The sequence below is a fragment of the Aethina tumida genome, chromosome 2 (genome assembly GCF_024364675.1).
Source record: "Aethina tumida isolate Nest 87 chromosome 2, icAetTumi1.1, whole genome shotgun sequence".
NCBI classification, from domain to species: domain Eukaryota; kingdom Metazoa; phylum Arthropoda; class Insecta; order Coleoptera; family Nitidulidae; genus Aethina; species Aethina tumida.
This window is the reverse complement of record NC_065436.1, coordinates 30,971,399-30,994,978: the sequence shown is the minus strand read 5'-3', so window position 1 is coordinate 30,994,978 and position 23,580 is coordinate 30,971,399. Positions and strand designations below refer to the sequence as shown.

Here is a 23,580-nt window from a genome sequence, read left to right as displayed (position 1 = left end):
GAAATTTAATTGGTTTATACCTTTAGAAATATTGTAAAAAACTGTACAAAAATAAATTCACCAGACAAAATTTTAAATTTAACAAATGTTCAATCATCAAATGAGATAAAACAAAACATTTTACAACCCCGATTCAATTTTTATTTACATCACCTCCGGGAAGCCCGACCTGAATTTTCTTATTCGGCTTAAAATATCCGAGATAAATTGCATTATCATGTCCCTCACACAGTTCTAATGTTCCGTGTGTCTATTATTAAAAGCATTAAAAGCAGGAAAGCGGACAAGAGGAAATAATTCCGTGTGACGCAGCGAAAAGGGTTGTTTGAAAGGGGACGTTGCGCTAAACAAATATGTGACAATTAGAGTTAAAAGCCTGGGTTCGAATCTAATTGAGTGATTCCATATTAAATTTAAGTAATTTCTGCGTCGGTTCATATCAAACGAACACTTGTTTTATATATATTAATAGATTGTTTAATTTCCCCGTGTTTTATTAGCGAATCGACTTTGTTACTCGGCCAGAAAATTCGCTTCATAACAAATCATCGCTCGTACTTCATAAATTAATACAATTTAATAGTTCTGTCCCACCAAATTTAATTTTACGCAAACAATTTTTGAACGAATGTTGATAAAACAATTACCGGTCCCTCGAATTATTTTCGGTAGTTCTAAATTTAATGCTATTCTGAAATTTAACGTTTAAACGTTTATTACGTGTAATGCGAAAAGAACGACTTTCTTAAACGTACAGTCAAATGTGAGCCCCGATCGATTCAACAAAATAGCTTTTCATATTAATACGAAATTTATATTTAGAATATCAATACGATGGAGGTTGTTAATAGGAGAGGAAATTTGATTTGATATATATCCATGACGCATTATAAATGGGAAGAGGCGGAATTGTATAAAAAAAATTAATTAGTTAAATATAAAACACATTTATTTTTATCGTGGCCGATTTAAAAATGTTTCAGTTTATTTATCCAACCACCAAGTTGTAATTTGTGGATTTTTGACCGCCGAAAACGGATCAAAAAAGGAATCACTTAAGGCCGATAAGCATGTGTTTAACCGAGCTGAAATAATCGGTTCAGACGTCAAATTTACAGTTTTTAAATTGCCTCGTCATGGAAATGTCAGGAGACCTGAAAATGTCAATAAGTGGCCGGTAACGGCGCTTTCGTCAGGATAAAATAATAATAATAATGTGTTGTGTCACGCAGCTTTTAAGGTGTAAGATTCCGTAGTACTTTTAGTCGACGTAATTTTCAGGTGTCAAGGACTACGTTATACAAATACAAGGATAATACTAAAACAAACAACTAGTTAATAAATCTAAATATGTATAAAGGGATATTTTTAATATTAATATTATTATTAATATTTTTTTCTTCGATCGCGATTCACGTGTTTTTTCAGGCCACCATAATAAATCTATTTTCGTTCGAAATAATGGCGATTTTGTTTGAGAGAAATATAAATGTCAAGAACGCTTTAAATTCACACAATTTCTAATCGTTCATATTAAAAATAACTCCCGGTAATCAAGCGGGAGTAGACCCATGCCAAATTTCGAAATGGATACTTTCATGTTGTGTTTTCTAAACGGCGAATTTACTTTATAAAAACGCATTGAAACCAGAAATTCATTTTCAACGTCTACACACACAATCGTTGCATGTCTGGCCACAATATTATTTCAGAATGGCCTGTTTTTATAATTTATACTGAAATAGCCAGGCTAGTTGATTGTTGTGTGTCAGTAAATTTCATAAATTACAGAATACATGCTCGACGTTTTGAATGTTTTGAGGGATGTTGCGATAAAAGGTTTATGAACCGGACTTAACACGACAAATCGGCCGCTTTTTTCAAAGCATTCACACACAACTAAATTAGATTTTGATGCACGTCAACAGCCGATGACGGTTTAATGAAATACAATCGAACATAAGTCGAACTTCGATAACTCGAAGCAAATTGGTTGGGAATGAAATCTAGGGTAAATTTAAGAATAATTTTTACTTGATAACTCGAACTCATTTAATCGAATATCTTGACAATTCGAACTAAAAGTAGAGCAACTAAAAAATTAAACAACCTTCTCTGGAAGTTGGAAGGTCCACTTTAAACTCATGTTATCTTCAGTAAATGGAAGCAATGGAAAATCATATCCAGAATGTCACGGTAAACGAAACGCTCTATTACCCTGTCTATTTTAATCAGGGGGTCCATGCCAAGCCTAGAAAAACATCCTCAAACCATAACGCCTCCTCCACCATGCTTCACAGTAGGTCTAGTGTACCGAGGATTATACCTTTCATTAAGTGGTCTTCTCAACTATGAAATGCCATCAAATTTGAATAATTGGAACCAGCTTTCATCGGAAAACAAAATGTTCCCATTGCCCATCTGTCCAGTTTGCATGTTCTCTTGAAAAAAGTAGACTCGCTACTCTATTTGCAGAAATAAAGAACTTTTTTGCTGTTTTTCTACCATAGAGTCCAGTTTCTTTTAGTCTTTATTTTACAGGATGCGCTGATAAAATAGTCGCGAAAAGTAAGCATTTTTATTGTCCTGTCCACGGCTTCGTTAGTCTTGGGTTTTTTTTATCACTTTTGGGAACTTCTTCCAGTGAATTCCTTCTGTTAAAACTGAGAATCCTCCTCGAAATGATGGATTCGTCTAAGTCGACTGCAATTTTACCCTGTTTTTTACCATTTTACCAACGTTTCAATAATTTGTTGTTTAATTTGTATCGATAAATGAACACTTCTAGGCATTTTTAGCTTTAGGGAACGATGTCGAACACTGAATAAAATCAACTGTATTGAATACACAGTTTGGTTGCGTTACTTGTAAACCCTACTTGAAATAGAAAGTTATATAAAAACTATGTAAATAAGAATATCTGTACATAAAGGGTGATATTTAGACACTTAATAATTATAAAATTAATTTAAAATAAAAAAAATCGTTCTTTTAATAAAATGATTGTTTTTTTTTTTTTTTTAATTTGTTGCTCTACATATGAGCGATAGTGTATGATAAATACACATTTATATCTTTCTATGTATGTATTTTATTTAATAAGTTATCTTGACAACTCGAATTTTTCTTGTGGCAAATTATGGTTCAAGTTATCGAAATTCGACTCTATTGAATTTCAAAAAGCCATTACTAACGACAACCAATTTAAACATAAAAAATGTGAATCCATGATAAAACAATTTCACAATTGGGAATTTTTGTGCGTCTGCCAGAACATGTTGCAGGCGTAAAACAAGGAAACATGGAAACCAACGTAAATCCCTCAGTTCTCCCAAAATTATTATTCGCCTCGACATCTCTTAAATCCTGGCATAAAACCAGGGATCATTAATTATGTAAACAAGCACCGAAGCAAAGGAAACAGAACGGACCGCAAATGTTGAAACTTTTCGAAAGGAAAAACCTCACGGTATTGGGGGTTTTTCAATTAAAACCAACTGATGAAAGACCCGAGACGACGACGTCCACCGTTCACGATAAATTTAGTTCGTAATAAATTTAAGGTTGGACCCCCCCAAAATTAGAAAACGGCCAACACTAAAAGATCGTGTAAATCAAATTTTGACGTCATTAGATACGAAAAACAGTCTATAATGGTTTAATCACGCAAATATAAACATTTGAGCCCGTGCAAATAAATAAACTAATTAACCGATTTTTATTTTAAGAACTAATCGTATGTGGTTTACTAAAAATATTTGAATGGCCGTTCGGCGGCACGTTCCTCACTTTTTCGTGGGACCAATTTAAAAGTGTAAGTAGCTCTTTGAATCTTGTCACGTATAACTTAAACTACATTGCTTTGACAATGACCTTAAATAGTCTAAAACGTAATAGGAGTTAATAAATAACCCCCGGCATACCAATTGATTCATTCGTATTCCATATCGAAGCACTGACTCATCGCAGAATTGCAAAAATTTTCTGAAAAACACCAAAACGGGTTCGATGGAAATGTCCAATATTACCACACTGATTTCATGTTGAATGATAATTAATTGTGGCCGTCATTGAATCGCTGAAATTTAATAAAATTCTTTTCAATTTGTTCGCTTTCGGCAACTTCCATTCGAATTAATTTGCGTTGATGAACGGATTGTCGGTTTATTAAATATTAATTTGCACTGGAAATGTCAATGTTTAATTCCAATGGAAAATGTGGGATTAATACTGACTGATTTTTCTTTTTTTTTTTTTTGTTTCAAACTTCGTTTGCAGGATATATAATTTAATTAACAAGAAATTTCAGATGTATTGTCAACTTAAGAAAAATATATTTATACAGCAAAGAACCTGAACATTATTTATTATGTTAGTTATTAGACTTTTTTAACAATCTATTGTAGAAAAATTGTATATTTTCTTATCGAATCAGATAAGTTTAATCCATTCCATTTCCAACGGAATAATACTGATTGTATTATATGTTTTTTTGTATCGTTTAGTTTCCCTTTTTTACATATTTTATATGAAATTTAATTAAACAAAAAGCATTTATATAAAAACCATTATTATAAATCTACGACTTTTAATGTAAAACGCATAATTTGCACAAATTTACATAAACGAATGTCACAAAAATTTCAATATAATAATTAAATATTCATAGCAATAAAAATTTAAAAATTAAAATGAATGTAGATATTTATTATAAAATATTTATAAAACACTATAATAAGTTTTATAATTACCTGGAAAATTATTTATCACCTATGAGGAATTTACGTAAACGTTCATTATTCAACATTTATTTTACAATAAGAGAATTAATTTTAATATTTCATTTTATGGTACATTGCCCATAATTCTCGTATACATAAAATAATTAGTACAATTAAAAGCCATTGCAATTTGTGTATAATAACAAACCATGTGTTCAATATTCCAATCCAACGCAAAATTAATAAACGAGGTAATTAACTATATGTTATTATTAATGTAGGTAACCATACATATAATTTCCTACAATAAAACATTTATTTATAAACAAGCTCACATCCCATTAATGTGCAATTAGAACGTACTCAAATCCAAATTATGCATTTAATAAGTACCGTTTCAGTTTCAGTACCACATTTCCTGAATCGGTAACAACCGTTTTAAATACACAAATTGTAATAACAATTTGTTAATAAAGTTTCCTTACCAACTACAAGAAAATGCACGAGTTGTTTTTGTTTTGTCGGGACCAGTCCGTTGGACGGGCACGTCACAAACACCACCGAACCGTCCACAACAAACCAATTGAAAAAAATCAACCGACCGTCACGTCACAAAAATCCAGCCTCCACTTCACCACACGCAGGACATGACAGGCGCTCCGTGCAAGAGATCCACCGCCGCCGCCACAGCAGCAGGAGTCGACGACGTCGGGTAAGCGGTAGCAGCAGCAGCAGGAATTGACTGGCTGGTGAGTGTATCAGATAGTGTGGAGGTGTGGGAACGAGGCGCGCCGGACTAACGCTTTCCTGCGACTGGTCCTGCGACGGTGGAACGCTTCGAGATCAATATTGGCAACGGGCCGTGCGCCGTGTCGCGAGCTCGGTGCTTCCGCCGCCGCCTCCTCCAGAGCACCGGACCGCCGCCTCCGACCGCCCGAACGGGAAACGGAGGACGGAATGGACAGGTCATGGAGCTGGTACCACCGTTTACGACCTTCCGCCTTGATTTTCAATTGTCCGTACAAACTGTTGTACAACTTGGCTTTTTATGTTGCCGATAAAATAAGTTACTTTAAGCTGTTGAACTTTTTAAACTGTTCCAACTTTTTAAATTTTTAACATGGCGTTTTCAGTATATGAGATTTCATAAAATAATTAGTTATGTTAAATTGAAAACAGATATAACAAAATCAAAAGCAATTTTTTTTTATTTTTCAATGACAACCCTCCGATAAAAAAAAATCTAATTTTTTCTAATATAAATATTATTAATTGAATGCAAATTGGAAGAAATACTTCATACATATTTTTATCCTTAAAGTATATTTTTGAAGTAACACTAAAAATACTAAATCATATTCTATATCTAAATTAACTAATAATTATTCACAAATTAAGTTCGATTGTTTTTGTTTAAAAGAATTTTCGGTTGTTTTCCAAACTTAAGAAATATTTATATTATTATTTTTTAGTTTATTCGACATTTTTTTAAAAACTCTATTCCACTTTATTTTCTTATCAAATTAGATAATTTTTATAATTTTATCGATTACTTTCCTTAGTTTATTGGACTATTTCCAATAGAAACATGGTTTCGTTACATGATTAATATATTAAATTAATAAATTATCAATATTATAGAAAAATTCTATATTTTTAGTTTTATAGTCAAATTCACAATTTTTACTATTTTTTCGTCTATTTTTTTAATAGAAAATCTCTTACTTTTATTTTTTTTAGTATTTGAACTACATTTAAAAATTTCTAGAAACCTGTTTTTGTTTTACATCTTAAATATTTTTAACAAACTATAGTTTAATAATAATTATTATAAAATAAAAATAACTATTTAATATTTCTTTTACAATAAAAAGTTGTGTTGTTACATTTTTAATATTTTTTACCAACCTACAAATTAACAATATTTATTATAAAATATAAATTACTAATTAATTTTTATCATTCTTCTTTTAAGCTACTTTCAATAATCAATTCTAGAAAAAAAAAATATATATTTTATAGTTTACTTTTTTGTCAAATAGGACCATTTTTACTATACTTTCGTCTATTTTTTAAATAATAGTACTATATTTATAAATTTCTAAAAACCTGTTTTGTTACATATTTAATATTTTTAACAAGCTATAATTATTATAAAATAAAAATTACAAATTAATAAATTTTTACTATTCTTCTTTTGAACCACCTACAAAGATTTATACTATAAAAAATGTATATTTTTAGTTTATTTTCTTGTCGAATTAATGTCGTTAATATTAATTCGACTAATTTTTATTTATTTATTAGACATTTTTTAAAGGATTTTAAAATAAAATCCTGTTTTTGTTACTGTTAATTATTACAAAATAAACACTTAACTAATTAGACATTTTTAACACTGTTTTAACTGTTGTATTATTGTATATTTTAATATTTTTTAACAGAAATAGAAATGATATTTATTCTTAATACAATACTCATAATTAATTTTTACTATTCTTTTTTAACTATTTAAAAAATTTAAATTATTTTTACTTTATGAATCATATTATGATAACATCAATTTTTAAGAAATTACTCCTATGATGATTTGACTACTTTCACAAACTTATTAAAAATATATAACATTTGCTTACTTGTAACAGATTGCGAATTTATTAAAAAATATTATTGTACTATATAAAAATTTTGATAGATACGTTATTGAAAATATTTATTATCACTAACAAAAGCCACAAAACACTTTAATTAACAGACCCAGAGACAACAAATACATATTTTGAAAATATGTTCAATTATCTATCAAAGTTGTCCCTGTTGTAAATTTCCTTTGATTTTGTTCCTCACTAATTACAGATTATTCCCCCTAAGTAATACATTAGCTATTATTATGTAACTATAATTTAATTATAATTATTATAAAACAAAAATTACTAATTAATTTTTACTTTTATTTCCTGTACCACCTTCAAAGATATTATAATATTATTCTAGAAAAAGTGTATATTTTTAGTACAGTTTCTTGTCGAGTTTGATAAGAGTTACTATTTATTCGATTACTTTTTTAGTTTATTTTTTTATTTACTTTTTAAGAATTTTACAATAAGACCTGTTTTTGATACATTTTTAATATTTTATGTAATAAAATTTACTAATCAAATTATACTATTCATTTTTTGAACCCCTTTCCAAAATTTATTCTAAAAAAATAGTATATTTTTATTTTATTTTCTTACGAAATTAACCATTTTTTACTATTTTTTAATAAAAATCTCCTTTTTAACTTTAAATATTTGTACTACATTTAAAAATTTGTAGAAACCTTCTTAAAAATTACTAATTAATTAGACATTGTTTGAACAGTTTATTCAAGTTGGCAAAATATAATAATAATAATTTTGTTTGATACGTTTTTGAAAATATTTATTATCGCCAACAAAAACCACAAAACACTTCAATTAAACCTTAAAGATAAAAACAAAAGTTCTTAAATAATAAACTAATAAACGATATACGGGACAACAAATACAAAGTAAACATATTTTGAAAGGATGTTTAATTATCTATCAAAGTTGTCCCTCTTGTAAATATCCTTTGATTATGTTCCTCACTAGTTATAAATTATTCCCCCTACGTAGTACAAGGTTTCCATTAGCTACTATTATTTAACTTTAAATTGCCCCCGCAAATATGCTTGCAACAATCTCGCGTTCGCGTCCTCTGTTCTGCTAGTTAACAAGTTCGAAAGTTTGCGGGAAAATCACGTTCAACAGATCTTATCACACATGAACACCCCATTCGCATTTTTTCAACAATCGAATTGCTTAATTAAAATTTGAATCGTCGACCCGAAGGCAAATGGAAACGAAAACTTCGTCGTAAATCTTATGGCACGCCATAAGCGGGACGTGTATGATACACACATATATACATACGGATGTCGGAAGATGTACCCGATATCTATTTGTATCGCCGGAACGAAATGAACCGATAAATTGGCCTGATTAAAGGGTGGTCGCGGAATCCCAAACCCCTCCCGGTGGCTGGAGGATCGATCGGCGCTGATGCCGACGTGTTATAACACCTACCTACACTACGGATGGGTTGCTTTGCATAAAAGTGTATGAACAGGTGGTCAGCCTTGTGTAAATCGCCGCCGCTGTCGCCGCCATCCTCGCACATATGCACCCGGAAAAGTGGCACGGCTACATTTTTATTTTATTTTCGGCGGCAATCGCTGTTTAATGGAAGGATTTGGACGGAAAATTGTGCAAAATCGTGCATGAATAAGGAAACTGTTGTACACAAACGTAGCACAAAGTTTATATTAAAGTTTTTTATTATTTCAACTCATATAATCACACTTCAGACAAATTTATATTTTTTGTTCGTTTTATATTTTATTTGAGCCGTGCTTTTAAATAACATTTTCATTCTTATTTTAAATTACAGAAGTAAAATTAACAATTTACAAATTTGATTTTATTAAAAAAATGTACAGAGTAATAATAATAATAATTTCTATAAAAAACTTATAGTAATTGAAACAAAGAAATAAATAATTTCAAATATTTAAATTAGTCACGTATTTTAACATTTTCATTTTATTTAAAATGAATGAAGTAATTTTGTTTGTTTGGGTTAATTTAATAAAAGGTATTATTAATAATTTTTTGTAAATAAAAAATTAAACAAAAATAATAATTAAAAATAAATAAATATTATTTCATATAACAATATACGTATTTAATAAAGTACAGAAAATACATATATAACATAAAGAACTGCAAATTGTTCAATAAAATAAATCTTATAAAAAATAAGAATTTAGTCTTTTTTAAATTGTATTATAAGCAACTTCTTTCAGTCTGCAAAAAATGCGTAGATAAATATAATTTTTATAAAAAAATTGAGAAGAAGAAAAATTAAAGAAACGTTTGCATGGGTTAATTAAAAAAAAGTTATTATTAATAAATTTTTGTGAATAATAATATAATGAAAATTAAATAAAAGGAAAAATTAAAATTAGTAGTATTTAATAGAGTACAGAAATTATTAACTAAAAATTGTTCATTAAATTGTATTATATTACAATACAATAATAATGTTTTAGTCTCTTGTTTTCAAAATACGCATAGATAACTTTTATAAAAAACCTTGTATTTATTGAAACATAGAAATAAATAATGTTACATATAATTAGTCATCTATTCAAATAATAATTAACAATTCTAAAAAAGGTATTTTTAATATTTTTTTGTAAATAATAAGTTAAATAAAAGGAATAATTAATAAATAAACATTATTTTATATAATAATATGTGTTTAAAGCAAAGAAAATATTTGTATATTTATAGAAAATTGACAATTCAATAAAATAAACCTTCTTGGATAAAAATATTAATTTAGTCTACATTAAATTGTATTCTAAACAATTTTTTTCGGTCTATAACAATTATAATTAAAAAAATATTTATTGAATAATGCACATTTTCAGTTCATTTAAAATTAAAGATAAAACAACAGTAATTTATGTTGGTTAATTAAAAATATATATAAATTTATTAGTAAATACAATATTAATTAATAAGAATCACTGAAAATAAATAAATATTTTCTTTTCTATAATATTCTATGTATTTACTAAAGAGTAACAAATATTTTGTTGTATGATCAAAAAACAAACAAAATATTCAATGAAATTTAAATTGTTTTTTTATTTCTTAACAAATATTTTAAGTTTGTTTAATGTATATTTAAACGCATTTTGATAAGAAACAATATTTTCTTTAAAATTAATTCTTATTAAAGAAATATTCTAAATACAATATAAAATTTTAATTGAAATTTTACAAAAATGAAAAAAAAAGAATCATAAAATTAATTATTTTATTAAGTATAATTTTATTAATTCCACAAAACTATAAAATATATAATTTTCTGTACCAAAATTTATTAAAAATTTAATGTGAAGTTTTTTTTCAAATATACATTATTTTAATTATTTTTTATGACATTACTATGGAAATTTATGTAACATACATATCTTCTCACAAAATTAAATTATAAAATAATAGAATAGAAATATTCTTAATATAAAAAATTACTGCCACATAGCTATTTAAGACTCCATAAATACAAATGTATAATTTGTTCTTGGATCAATACTCTGAGCTTATCTTGGATCAAACAAGAATATCTCAATCATAAAACGAATAGTAAAATGTAATATTGCATGTTTTATGACAAATCGATTTAAGTAACTATTATTAAATAAGAATGTGATTATTAACTACCAAGAAATATAAAATATCACAACTACATGAACATTCACCACACATTACAAAAATTCAATAAAATCCAGCAATGCAGAACGATAACACATTGGTCATTAATTCAAATTGAAATGACAGAGCGTGTCACCTGAAATAATAAAAAAAAAACGCACGCGAATATAAAAATTAATCTCTAAATTGGACCAAGTTAATTGGCCTGCATCAGGCTGAAATTCAATTTCACTAATTCCACTCCCACCACATATAATTACTGACGCACCACCAGTGAACGATTTACTGGGAACGTGATTGGCAAACCGGACGAAAATTGGTTTGCCACAATGTTGATTTTCAGTTTAATTCTATGATATTTAATAAATTTTAAATTTTCAGTTTGCCTGACCTGAGGCGTTATTAATTATGTCGTCATTAAAAGGAATTCTTAAAATTTGAGCACAAAGCAAAACTAAAATTTAATCAGAAGCTAATTAAAAATTATGTTCGCTCGTTCAGTTGCCTTTTCGCATTCACTGAACAATCCCGACTAAAATATTAGTTATAATAGCATGCAATGAATTATCTGAACGGCACTAATTGGAGCTGGAATTTCTGTCGTCGTCAATATTACAAAGCCACTTACAACGATAAATATGCATTTTTTAGATAGGGAAAATATGTACTCGACTCAAGAATTCGACTAATTCGTTTTGTGCGTAGATAATGTCGTTACGCACAGACAGACACACTGGCGAAGATTTTCATTAAAACTTCGATTTGCATTTTAATTCGTGGAAGCTTCGAAGTCGGCCGTCGCAAATCCGGTTGTTTAAATATGATTCAAGAAATTAATGCGTATAAATGTTTCGAGTTGCGGCAGGAATATTTTCCACTTGGAAGAAATCTTCGAGCGGGCGAATCTATTTAGAATGTAGAATGGCGGCTTAATTTTAACGGCGTCTGGAATATTTCATCCCCCGGCCGCCGTTTTATGGATGCATTAGGGTCACGGAAAAAGCACACGAGAGATTTTAACGTAAGTGCGTAAAAGTTAGTTTTTGGTTAGATTTAAACACGAAAATAACAACTTTTCACAAATTAATGAACTAACGTCAGTTTTAAAAGTTAATTTTAGAGATTCACTGTAAGAAATGGGGTATTTATTTAACGAGTGCAAAAACTTCTCCAACGATGTATATAAAAAGTGATATTGTCCAGATATTTTATATCAGTAATATACTTTGTGAAACTCTAAAGTAAAGTATTTAAAATGAATTTTTAATATAAAAATTACATTTTTTATAAAATAATGAATCATGGTCTGTTCTAGAAAATAATATATATGGTATGCAAAAATTTTAGAGAACCAGTCTGAAAAAACAGGACATTTAAATGTAACGTAAATATTAATGAAAATCCATTAAAAATATTAAATTAAAAATTGTAATGTAGGTATATAAAGGTTGAATATATTTAAAATGAGTTTTTATTATCAAAATTTCAGTTTTTTATAAAATAATAAACCATTATCAATTCTAGAAAATAATATGTTTGTATAATTTTCGAGAACCTATCTGAAAAAACAGGCCATTTAAATCTAAGGTAAGTTTTAATAAAAATTCAATTAAAATATGGTTTTTAATACCAATATTACACCTTTTATAAAATAATGAACCATGGTTTCATGGTTTTCATAATTTTAGCGAATAAGACATTAAAATCTAAAGTAAAATTTCATTTAAAATATTAGATTGAAAACTAAGTATGTAAAGTTGAAGGTATTTAATATAAGTTTTTAATATGAAAGTTATATTTTTATAAAATAATGAAACATTGGTAGTTCTTGAAAATATTATATATACACAATTTCAGAGAATCAGTCAGAAAAAAAAGTTGAAGGTAATTAATTTAAGTTTTTAATATAAAAATTTTTATAAAATAATGAACTATAATCAGTTCTGGATAATACTTATATGTACAATTTTAAAGAACCAGTCTGAAAAAACAGGATATATATATATATATGTTTTAAGTAAGTGTTAATAAAAATTCATTTAAAATATTAGATTTAAAATTATAAAGTAAGTATGTTGAAGGTATTTAAAATAAGTTTTAATGAAAAAAATTACATTTTTATGTAAAATAATGTCCTATGGTCTATTCTAGAAAATATTTATATGTACAATTTCACAGAACCAGTCTAAAAAGGAAATCTAAAGTAAGTGGTAACAAACATTCATTTAAAATATTAGATTAAAAATTGTAAAGTAATTATGTAAAAGTTTAAACTATTTAAAGTAAGTTTTTAATATGAAAATTACAATATTTTATAAAATAACGAAGCGTTGTCAGTCCTAGAATATAATATGAATGTACAATTTTAGATAACCAATCTGAAAAATAGGGTATAAAAAAATCTTTCAACAAAACCTACAAAAAGTGATTTAGTTAGTTTTTTTCATCAGAAAGAAAAAAAGGTGATTTAATATAGCCCATTTTTTCCAATAATATAATTAATAAAAGAAAGTGTTAATGGTCGCCACCTAAAAATAAAGACCCATTTAAAATATCGATTCAAACAAGTTGATCACGCTCCCAACATAAAACTGCGTCCGTCACAACAATTCCCAACGCTACTCAATCCATTTCTCCACACTTAGGCTTATTAAAAGCTGCGCGTCAAACAAAATCCGGCCCGATCAATGACACATTTTCCTTCACCAAAAAAAAACTGCCCTGACTGATTAATAAAATTGACGGCCACCCCGAAATGATAAAAGTCGCGAATCGGGACGCTCCCGCTGTTTCGATTATTATGGTTCCAGTTGCCGAGGGATTAAATTAGCCGCCGATCACTAACACGGCCGTAATTTGAGTAGTTCCTTGTTTATTTGTTGGCTGAAACTACCACACCCTCGGAACGTTTACTAAAATGTTTATTGCCCATAAATTTTGCCCCTGATATACCTACCCGCAAGTTGTTTCGAGAAATTCCGTTTTAAGACAACGACCGTAGCAAAAGCAATTTATGCAGATGATCGGGTAATTGGATTTATCAATTGAACGACTGTGTTTCCGGAATCGACGCCGGAACGTCGTTTTGGCGTTTTGTTTGATAATTTCATTTTCCTTAATTTATCGGTGAAGCCGAATCGTAATTCGTTGTATTTGAAAAGCAGTGTGTTGGGGAAATAGATTTATTGTTATGAGCTGAAATGAACTTGTTAATGTCTCCTTATTTTATCGGAAACTTCCAGGTTTGTTCCTGCTTGCAGATTAATTCTGTGAAATTTTATATATTTTTAATTTTATATTTGTAACCTGATTCGCCAGGTTATTAGTTCTGCGATTTTTAAAATGAATTCCTAAGATGTGGCAAAAGTAATTTATGCACATCATCGGGTAATTGTATGATCAGGTTGACGTATTGTCTGATAATTTTATTTACGTGTCTAATTTATCACCGAAATCGCTGTGTCAGTTTTTTTTGTTCTGGAATTCTTAAGATAAAGGTGATCATGTAATTGGATTTATCAACTGAACGCCGGGGATTCCCGAAAAATTTTGTGCTCAATTTATGGCCGAAATCATATCATAATTTATTATGCATGTAAAGCAGTCTACTGGGGAAACTAAATTTAATGTTATACGCTAAAATAAAGTCCTTTAAATCTCATATTTATGGAAAACATCTCAATTTATTCCAGATTCCAGATCACTTCTACGAAATTAAATACAGTGGATTTAATTCAAATTTTGTCCAGTCAGTATAAAAAATATATGTCAATATTTTGTACATTTTGCATTTTTTTAACGCATCAAACATATTTGGCACTATTTAACAATATTCTTAAATAGTAAGAATTTATTCTTAGTAGGAGTATGTTATTGAATAAATTCAGTATCAGTGGAAAAAAAGGAATATTTCACACCAGAGAAAAGGGAAATGATAATTAAACGAAACATCAAGATCTGAATATTGCTGACAATGACAAAAACAGATGCACCCGAAAAATGGTCTACAATGCTTATTAACAAATATAAATGAATCCCTCTCTTGTCTTCTAGTGAAAAGAAATCATTGATATCAAAAAATATTATTTAAATTATTAAATAATCAAACAAGACTAAATATATTATATTATATTAATTCTTCCAGAATTTTGACAAGGGCTACGTTGGAACGGTAAATTCATGTTCAATTGAAAAGACGCAGATATAAACAATAAGTTCACCATCCTCCCAATGAAAGTTTGGACTCCAGATTCACTATAAAAATTTTAAGACGGTGGAAGAAAAGTTTCGGTTCAGGGTTTCTTTTCTTAGGATGATATAGAACCATTATAAAAAATTATTGGTTCTTATATAGAGACATCATAAGAGAAGTAATGACATTTGACAACGATAATTTACCAGTTACCTGAATATTTTTTTTATACATGATAATCATACGAAGCACGCATCCAAAATTGTTCAAAATTGATTAAAAATTATCATGTTAAAATTTTTGATTGGTCAGTATCAAATCCGGATTTAAATGCATTTGCAAATAACAACTTTAAACGTGTAACATGAAGGTTTCTAAAATCGATGCTGGAACGTCGTTTCGACCTTTTGTCTGATGATTTTTCTACTGCCTAATATATCACCGTATTTTGTTGTTTGTGTAAAGCAGTTTAGAAGAAAAACTAAATTTATTGTTACGGTTAAGAATGAACTCCTTAATCTCTTTTATTTTATGGAAAACATCCAAGTTTATTCCTGTTTTTCGTATTAACTTGCCGAAACGATAGTTGTAAACCTTCAGTTTGTGTTTAGGGGTGTAAAATTTTTATTTCGTTTAAAATTTAATAGTTTGCGCCCGTCACAGGTGTTTATAATCGTGGCAAGGTAAGTATCCATGGCTTTATGGGTGGCGCAACTCTGAATCCTAATTAAGGGATTGCTGAAGCGGTTCTAATTAGGCGAAACGCCATTTTATTTGTGAAAACGCCGGATAATCGTGGTTTATATTCGAAATGATCGCGTTCTTTGTTCCACACTCCGGTGGGAATTTGCTTTTGCAGACGTTCCGACTTGTGACAAAGGTGGGTGATTAGGACGGATTGGCGTTACGTTTTCAACATTTCACCCGGATTAATCAAAGGCCTTTTCACGTAAAAACGTTGCTCTCGCTAAAAAAAACCCGGCAAATATAAAACAGACGAGATGGAATATCGGCAACGGCGAAGCGGTGCGTCGTCAAACAAAATTATGCGAAATTTACACCTCGGCAAGTCAACGGCCGAGATAAATTTTAAGGCATTATTCACGCTCTCCATTCCCATTCAGATCTGCTCTGATATCCAGACCGGGGATAACGGCGAACAATTCATCATGCATCGTTTGCCCCGTCCCATTCTAACGTCACGGAAACGTCCCACAGGAATTGCCGCCCCTCCTTCGAAATATTATGCCAACGAAAATATTATGGCGTTTCGGAACGATTCAATTAAAAGTTGCGAAATATCTTGCATAAATACGACGACGCGTATTAAAATGAACCTTCCCGGCCGGAACGATTATTCATTCGTTAACCGGGTCATAATGACCATATCATATAATCTTATCTATGAGTTTATGGATTTATGGTCATTAAGGCAGACCTTGCTCGTAACGTTCGTGGTAAATATAAACCGGGGGTGCTGATACCGACGTTCTTGAATATACCACCCCGAAAGAATTTATCATGAATATGTATAACTTTTTTAAAAAGTGACCTTAACGATTTGTTTTTAAAAATAATTCAGGGTTTAAAGACTATCCTCACCTTCGCATGGATTTTCCCCGTCATGGCGATCGTAACCAAATCTGAAAATAAAATAAGAGTAATTTATTAATACAATTAATATTTACGTTACATTTTAACAATAGTTGTTGAGAGGAAAATGTGAAAAATTAAATATTACATATAAAATTATTCAAATAAATGTACATCAATTATAATAAAACAAATTCGTATCAAGAAATAACAATTTTCACACGTAATAACAAAAATATTGAATAATGATAAATATATGTGTCGTATAATTATATAATATATATTAAAATTCATGTAAAATATAAATTCTGAATTAATCTAACCTTATTTAAATTTATACTTCATATAATCATTACTATGTTAAACATGAGGAAACTGTAAAAAATACGTGTTATTTAAATTTACGAAACATTTTACATTTAAAATAATTTAGAGATTTAATTCAAAATTTCACTTACAATAATAAGTAATAGAATTACTTATTCAAAAATGGTGAATGCGCAATAAAGTTATTTAAATAAATACATTCAATTTCTTTGGTATTATTGTAAATTAAATTAATTATTCAAACATTGGAAAAAATAAAACTTTATTTGAAAAACTTAAAACTTAAGCTTAAAAAATTAAAAATTACCATTAAATGAAATAAAAATAATGTTTAATTAACATTTATAATATTTGAAATATTAAGCTTAACAAACTAAAAATAACCATCTAAATAACGAAAAATAAAATATTTAATAAAAACTAATAATATTTGAAATACTAGATTTAAAAAATCAAAAATAGTTTAATTAAAAAATATATAAATTTTTCAATTTAAATTTAAAATATATAAGCTTAAAAAAATAAATATAAACAATTTAAAAAAACATAATTTTATATTATTTGAAATATTATTATATTATTAAAGAATTAAAAAGAAGCAATTTAATTAAAAAAAAAATATTTAAATTTATTTATAATATTTGAAAAATTAAGCTTACACAATTAATATAATAAACAAATAAAATATTTAATTTAATTTATGATTTTTGAAATAAACAATTAAAAATAACCTTAAAAAATTAAAAATAACTATTTAAATTTAAAAAAACTTAAAATGTTTTATAAAAATTTAAAATATACGAAATATTAAACTTAAAAACTCAAATAAAAGCAATTTGATTAAAAAAAACTGTTGAATTTAAATTTGTATTGGAAATATTAATTAAAATATGATATATTATGACCATTTTAATTAAAATGTTTGTGATATTTAATTTATTATGCTTATAAAAACAATTTAATTAAAACATTAAAATAAAGAATTTAATTTTTTTATTTTAAGAATTACCTTAAAAAATTAAATATTTAATATATATATATATATATATTTTAAAAATATGGCGAATGCTTAAAAGTTAAATTCACATTTTACCTTAACTATGTCCTGTAGCTTTTAATTCGAGTTCAATTTTTTTTATTAATCCATACTATTTTACTAGATTAATATGATAAAGTATCATCTAATCTAAAAATAAAATACTAAGTAATTACTTGCGTGATTAATTTGAAAAAAGCTGAGGAAAATTATTGTTGTCATTTTGGGCCGTTAACCATGTTATACCTAAATATCTTTTAATTGATTTCATCATTTCGTTAAAAATCACAGTGCCCACAAATTTTTTACAAAATTTAAAAATGGGACAGTTAATTTGCCTTTATTTTTTTATTCCGTTAATCTTTCATTTGTCAGTTGAGATATCAATTAATAAATAAATTTCATAAACCACATCACCCACTAATATTCCAAATACATTCCAACAGAAACTGCTTTCGCATACCTAAACAAATATAAGCTAACTTCTTTAAAATCAATTAAGTAAAGCACACTATCCAGTACATTACAATCGGAAAATATACCACAAACGCTCTTCGTTCAAATATTTAACGGCCTGAATAAACAGATTTTCTATTTACTTCGAAATTCGCCCTTTGCTGATCCCTTTCTACATCTTCTTCCGATAGTAGTTATGCCTCCGCACTAAAATCCAATTGTACAACAAAAACAACCGCCTTGATTCTACAAATATTTTTACACTATAAAAATCCTCAAATACTTTAATTCACCCTTTTAACCAATTTTAAAATGCAGTAGTTCACTATCTACATTCAAATATTTAACATGAATAAACAGATTTACTATTGACATTGAGATTCGCTCATCCATTTTTATGTTTACCAGTCAGTCATTACTCCTACATAACGTAGTCTAATTTACAATGGTCATTCATTTATTTTTTATATCACTAGTTCCACAGTTACGTTATTGAGAGAGATTTTGAGTGCCAGTCCTCCCACATATAATTTAACCCACTCGTATCCTACATCGATTTTCACTTTAATGATTGCGCATTCGCCATTTTTAACAAAAAGTAATAAAAAGTTACGTTTGTAACAGTCAATTAACCACGTCAATTCGATTTACTCCGGGACGAAGTCGAATCTATGCAGAATAAATATGGTGGAAAAAAAAGTAGTTCGCTTCGATCGTTCATCAATGTCACTTGTTACCGACACAAGACACATTTTCATTACGACTCGGCGTCGCCTAAAATTTGTAGAATCAACTTTTTTCCGACGTAATTACATGGACTACGTGACACGCCAATAAATGCGAAAGATTGATTGATTCGCATTAGTGTCTTGCACTTTTAAAGGCACTGGCGTCAGGTAACGTGGTAGTGGGCCATATCTCAAAAACTGCTAATCCAATAGGTATAGAAATAAAGGTAGGTGATTATTAAAAGTAGCATTAAAAAAGCTTGGAAAATATTTTTTAATTTTCAAGATAGTCATCAAGGATTATCTGAAATTTTTCTTTCTAATTCACATTATTTGATTGTATATTAATTGTTTATTATAATCTTTTTAATTCTTCTATAAAAGCTAAAGTTGGACTAACGCCTTAAATACTGGAAAAGATAAATCTGGAGATCAATTTGGCTGAAAAGAAGTCGGTAAATTTAATATCAAAAGAAAAAGTGTTTTTATTGTTCAACATTTTACGAAGATTTTATGTCTGTTTAAATGTGCCTCTAGATATACTAATTAGACCTACAAGGAATTTCTTTGATATAATTTCTACATTTTACAAATATTATATAACCTTTCTACATCAGTTGGAATGGTATATATATATATATATATATATATATATATATATATATATATATATATATATATATATATATATATATATATATATATATATATATATACCATTCCATCGTTATTTTAGTTTACTCTTCTACACATTAATTGTCAATAAATTCCTTATTTCAAGAAACACCATAAAATTTTCACACCATTCGATATAGTTTTATTTTATCTTGGTATGTTACATAACAAAAATAAGCAATAAAAATTAAAACATATTTAAAATAAATTTAAAATAAAATTTTCCCCCCTGCAAATATACATTTTGGTTCCGGGGTATGATACAATATATCAATAGAGCAATTCTTGGCCGAATAAAAATTAATACGTATAAATTAATCTCCCTGAAAATGTTCACGCAAAACTTCAACAATATCACAAAAATTAACAACAACAAATTAAAATAATTATATTTAAAATAAATTTAAAAATATTTTTTGTGGTATCCCTGAAAAAATTCATTTTAACTCCAGGGTATATTACAATATATATTAGAATTCTACGACGAAAAATAAATTAACATGTATAATCCAACATCCCTGAATACAAAACTTCTACAATATCACAAAAATTAATAACAATAAATTAAAATAATTATATTATTTATTCAAACACTGCAGAAAAAAAAACTATAATTTTAAAATATTTGAAAAACTTAAAACTTAGGCTTGGAAAATTAAAAATCACCATTAAATTAAAAAAAAAAAATATGTTCAGTTAACATTTATAATATTTGAAATATTAAGCTTAAAAAACTAAAAATAAAATATTTTATTAAAATTAATAATATTTGAAAAATTCAAAATAATTTAATTAAAAAATATATAAATTTAAATTTAAAATATATAATTTATTAACCATAAAAAAAAATAAATATAAACAATTTAAACAAATTAAATAAAATAAAAAATTTAATTTTATATTATTTGAAATATTAGTTTAGAAAATTAAAAAAAAGCAATTTAATTTAAAAAAAATATATATATTTAAATTTATTTATAATATTTGAAAAATTAAGCTTAAACAATTAATTTAATAAAAAAATAAAATATTTAATTTAAATTTAAAATTTTGAAAATATTAAGCTTCAACAATTAAAAATAACCATTTAAATTTAAAAAACTTAAAATGTTTAATAAAAATTTAGAATTTAAATTTATATTTTAAATATTACCTTAAAAAATTAAAAATAACCAATTTATTTCCATATTTTAAAAATATGGCGAATGTTTCCAAGTTAAATTCACATTTTACCTTAACTATATCCTGTAGCAACAATAAATTAAAATAATTATACTTAAAATAAATTTAAAAAATATATATTTTCACATTTTTGTGACAGAAAATATCACTTTATATTATAGTTGTAACAAAAAATTCAGATTGATATCTTTTATGTTCTCATGAACCTCTATTGAATCTGTTAAATGAATTACCCTGTATAATATAAAGAAAAGAAAACTGATTCATTTGATACTAAATTTATCGATTTTCGTTGAACAAAGTTGAAGTTACGAAGTATTAAACGTTTAATGCATTTTCACCAATTTAAGAGTTATAATAAAAATATTTTAATAAAAAATATGATCTAGAAAGATTTCCCAGCTTCTATTCATAAAAGCATTTATTGATTGCATATTTGTTTCTATATTCTGGATATGAACAATAGAAATACTATTTGCCCACCTGGTATTAATAGGATAAACATTTCTACGGTTAATAAATTCCAATCCAATGCAAATGATTCCATTCCCCGGGCAATCGGACATGAATTTAGACCCACGACCAGAAACTGCCGTCGAGAGGCGAGAGGAAATTCAGGTTTAATTAGAATAACTTGTAGCGAAACTTCCAAATTGCAATTAGAGCCAAATTAACTTGTACGGAACAAAGTTATTTAAGCACGGGCATAACAAAAGGTAACTTAAAATGGTGAAAAATTGCAGTTTCCAAGCAGTAAACCCAAGCCTGGCTGATGACCGGCATTAAATCACGTCGGCAAGATGAATCCGCGAAGAAAATATGAAAGCTTTATTCCGGCAGGCGATGTCAACGTACAAATTGAACAATATTATATATCGCAGATATTTTTATTTAAACTAAAACCGTGACGAGAAAACCCCGTAGCAAATAAAGTGTGACTGTTGTAATTCAACTACCCGAAACGATAAAACCTCCCGGGTCTCCGTCCGAATCAATTTTTGATCCAGTCACATAAAAGCGATAAATCGGCCGGCTGCCGGGATGATGCGACATCAGCAGCTGGAAAGATGATCCGTCCTGTGGCACGTCCCTCGCAATTCCGCGATGTCTTTGTTGATCCCGTCGCTGCGATCGAGATAGGCCGACGGCGCAAACTTTCCACTATTTTCACCTAATCAAACACATCCGCACGAACTCGTTGGGCTGGAAACTTTCCCAACCCCCGCCAAAACTTGTTCCGAATTCGGTTATCTGATGGAAGGAAACGTCTTACGTAGGAATTCAGGATAATTGTTTTAGGATGGTTACATTTTTTGGCAACTTTGTATAATAGATACCGACAAAAGCTAAGGATAACGGAGTTTATGACGGTCCATAAAATTTTATTATTAAGGCCAAACAAACAATAAACACAAAGACATAAACCACATTCAGCAGAAAAGTGGGACAATGGTAATTTCATTAAGTCACAGAGAAAAAAGACTGTTTAAAGAATGTTCCATGTGATGAAAATCGATGGTAAAAACACTGGTTGACAGGTTGCTTGGTTGCTGAATACTGATGGAGCACTATTTGCGGAAAACAATACATCCATCTACCTGACATGTGGTCACGAGTCAACTTGTTTTCTTGGCTTGGTACCACCGAGACAGTTTAGACAAGAAGAATTTCTAATAAAATAACGCCATTGTCCGTAATTCCTTCATAAATTCAATAGTTTTTTTATTCCATTCCGCCGTCAATTATTACTGCCAGGAATATTAAAAAAATTCCTAGTAAAATATATCGTTTACTTACGCATGGGGGACGAATTCATTTATTATATTTAATGTCATGATCAAAATGAAACGGAAATCCCATTACGTTAAAATTCCATTGTCATTCCTCGTCAACAATATTAACTTAAATAATGAACATAAAGTAGACAAACAAAAATTACAAAAAACCTGCAAATACCTTACTAAATTTACTCCCGACGACAGTTCTCAGAAATTTTCTGTTTAAAATATTCTACTTGGTATTTTAAAATGCAGCATTATTTCTATAATTTAATTAAAAGCTTTCTAATAACAAATTTGCAAAAATATTGTAACAAATTCTTTAAGTATTTATTAATTTATCAATTAATAATGCCTCTCAAAATATTAATTAGGTTAAACTGGCACATTTTTTGTTATAACCTTGAGTTAAAGGCAACACTGCAATAATATAACACTAAATATAAACTGATTTAAATTAAAAATCATTGTTTTTTAAATAAATTAAATAACAATTGATTTAAGTTAAAAATGATTTATTTATTCCTATTTGTAAAATTTTATCAAATTTTAATAAAATATGTAATATTTGTGACATAAATTATTGTTCACTAAAAGAACTTATT

At 27.8% G+C, this 23,580-nt stretch overlaps 2 protein-coding genes across 5 annotated transcripts in view; both read right to left on the bottom strand.

Moving 5' to 3' along the window:
* The window catches only part of LOC109605816 (neurocalcin homolog), an 80,804-nt gene that overhangs the window by 42,503 nt on the left and 14,721 nt on the right, over nt 1–23,580 (bottom strand). The gene's annotated exons all lie outside the window — the stretch shown is intronic.
* The window catches only part of LOC109605823 (neuronal calcium sensor 2), a 75,520-nt gene that overhangs the window by 37,484 nt on the left and 14,456 nt on the right, over nt 1–23,580 (bottom strand). Inside the window, exon 2 of one of the 2 annotated variants that reach the window (XM_049963477.1) lies at nt 16,803–16,843. The gene's annotated coding sequence lies outside the window, so the exon portion shown is untranslated. Of the gene's footprint in view, nt 1–5,206; nt 5,531–16,802; nt 16,844–23,580 lie in introns of those variants that run through there. The other variant, XM_049963476.1, reaches the window with a different exon arrangement.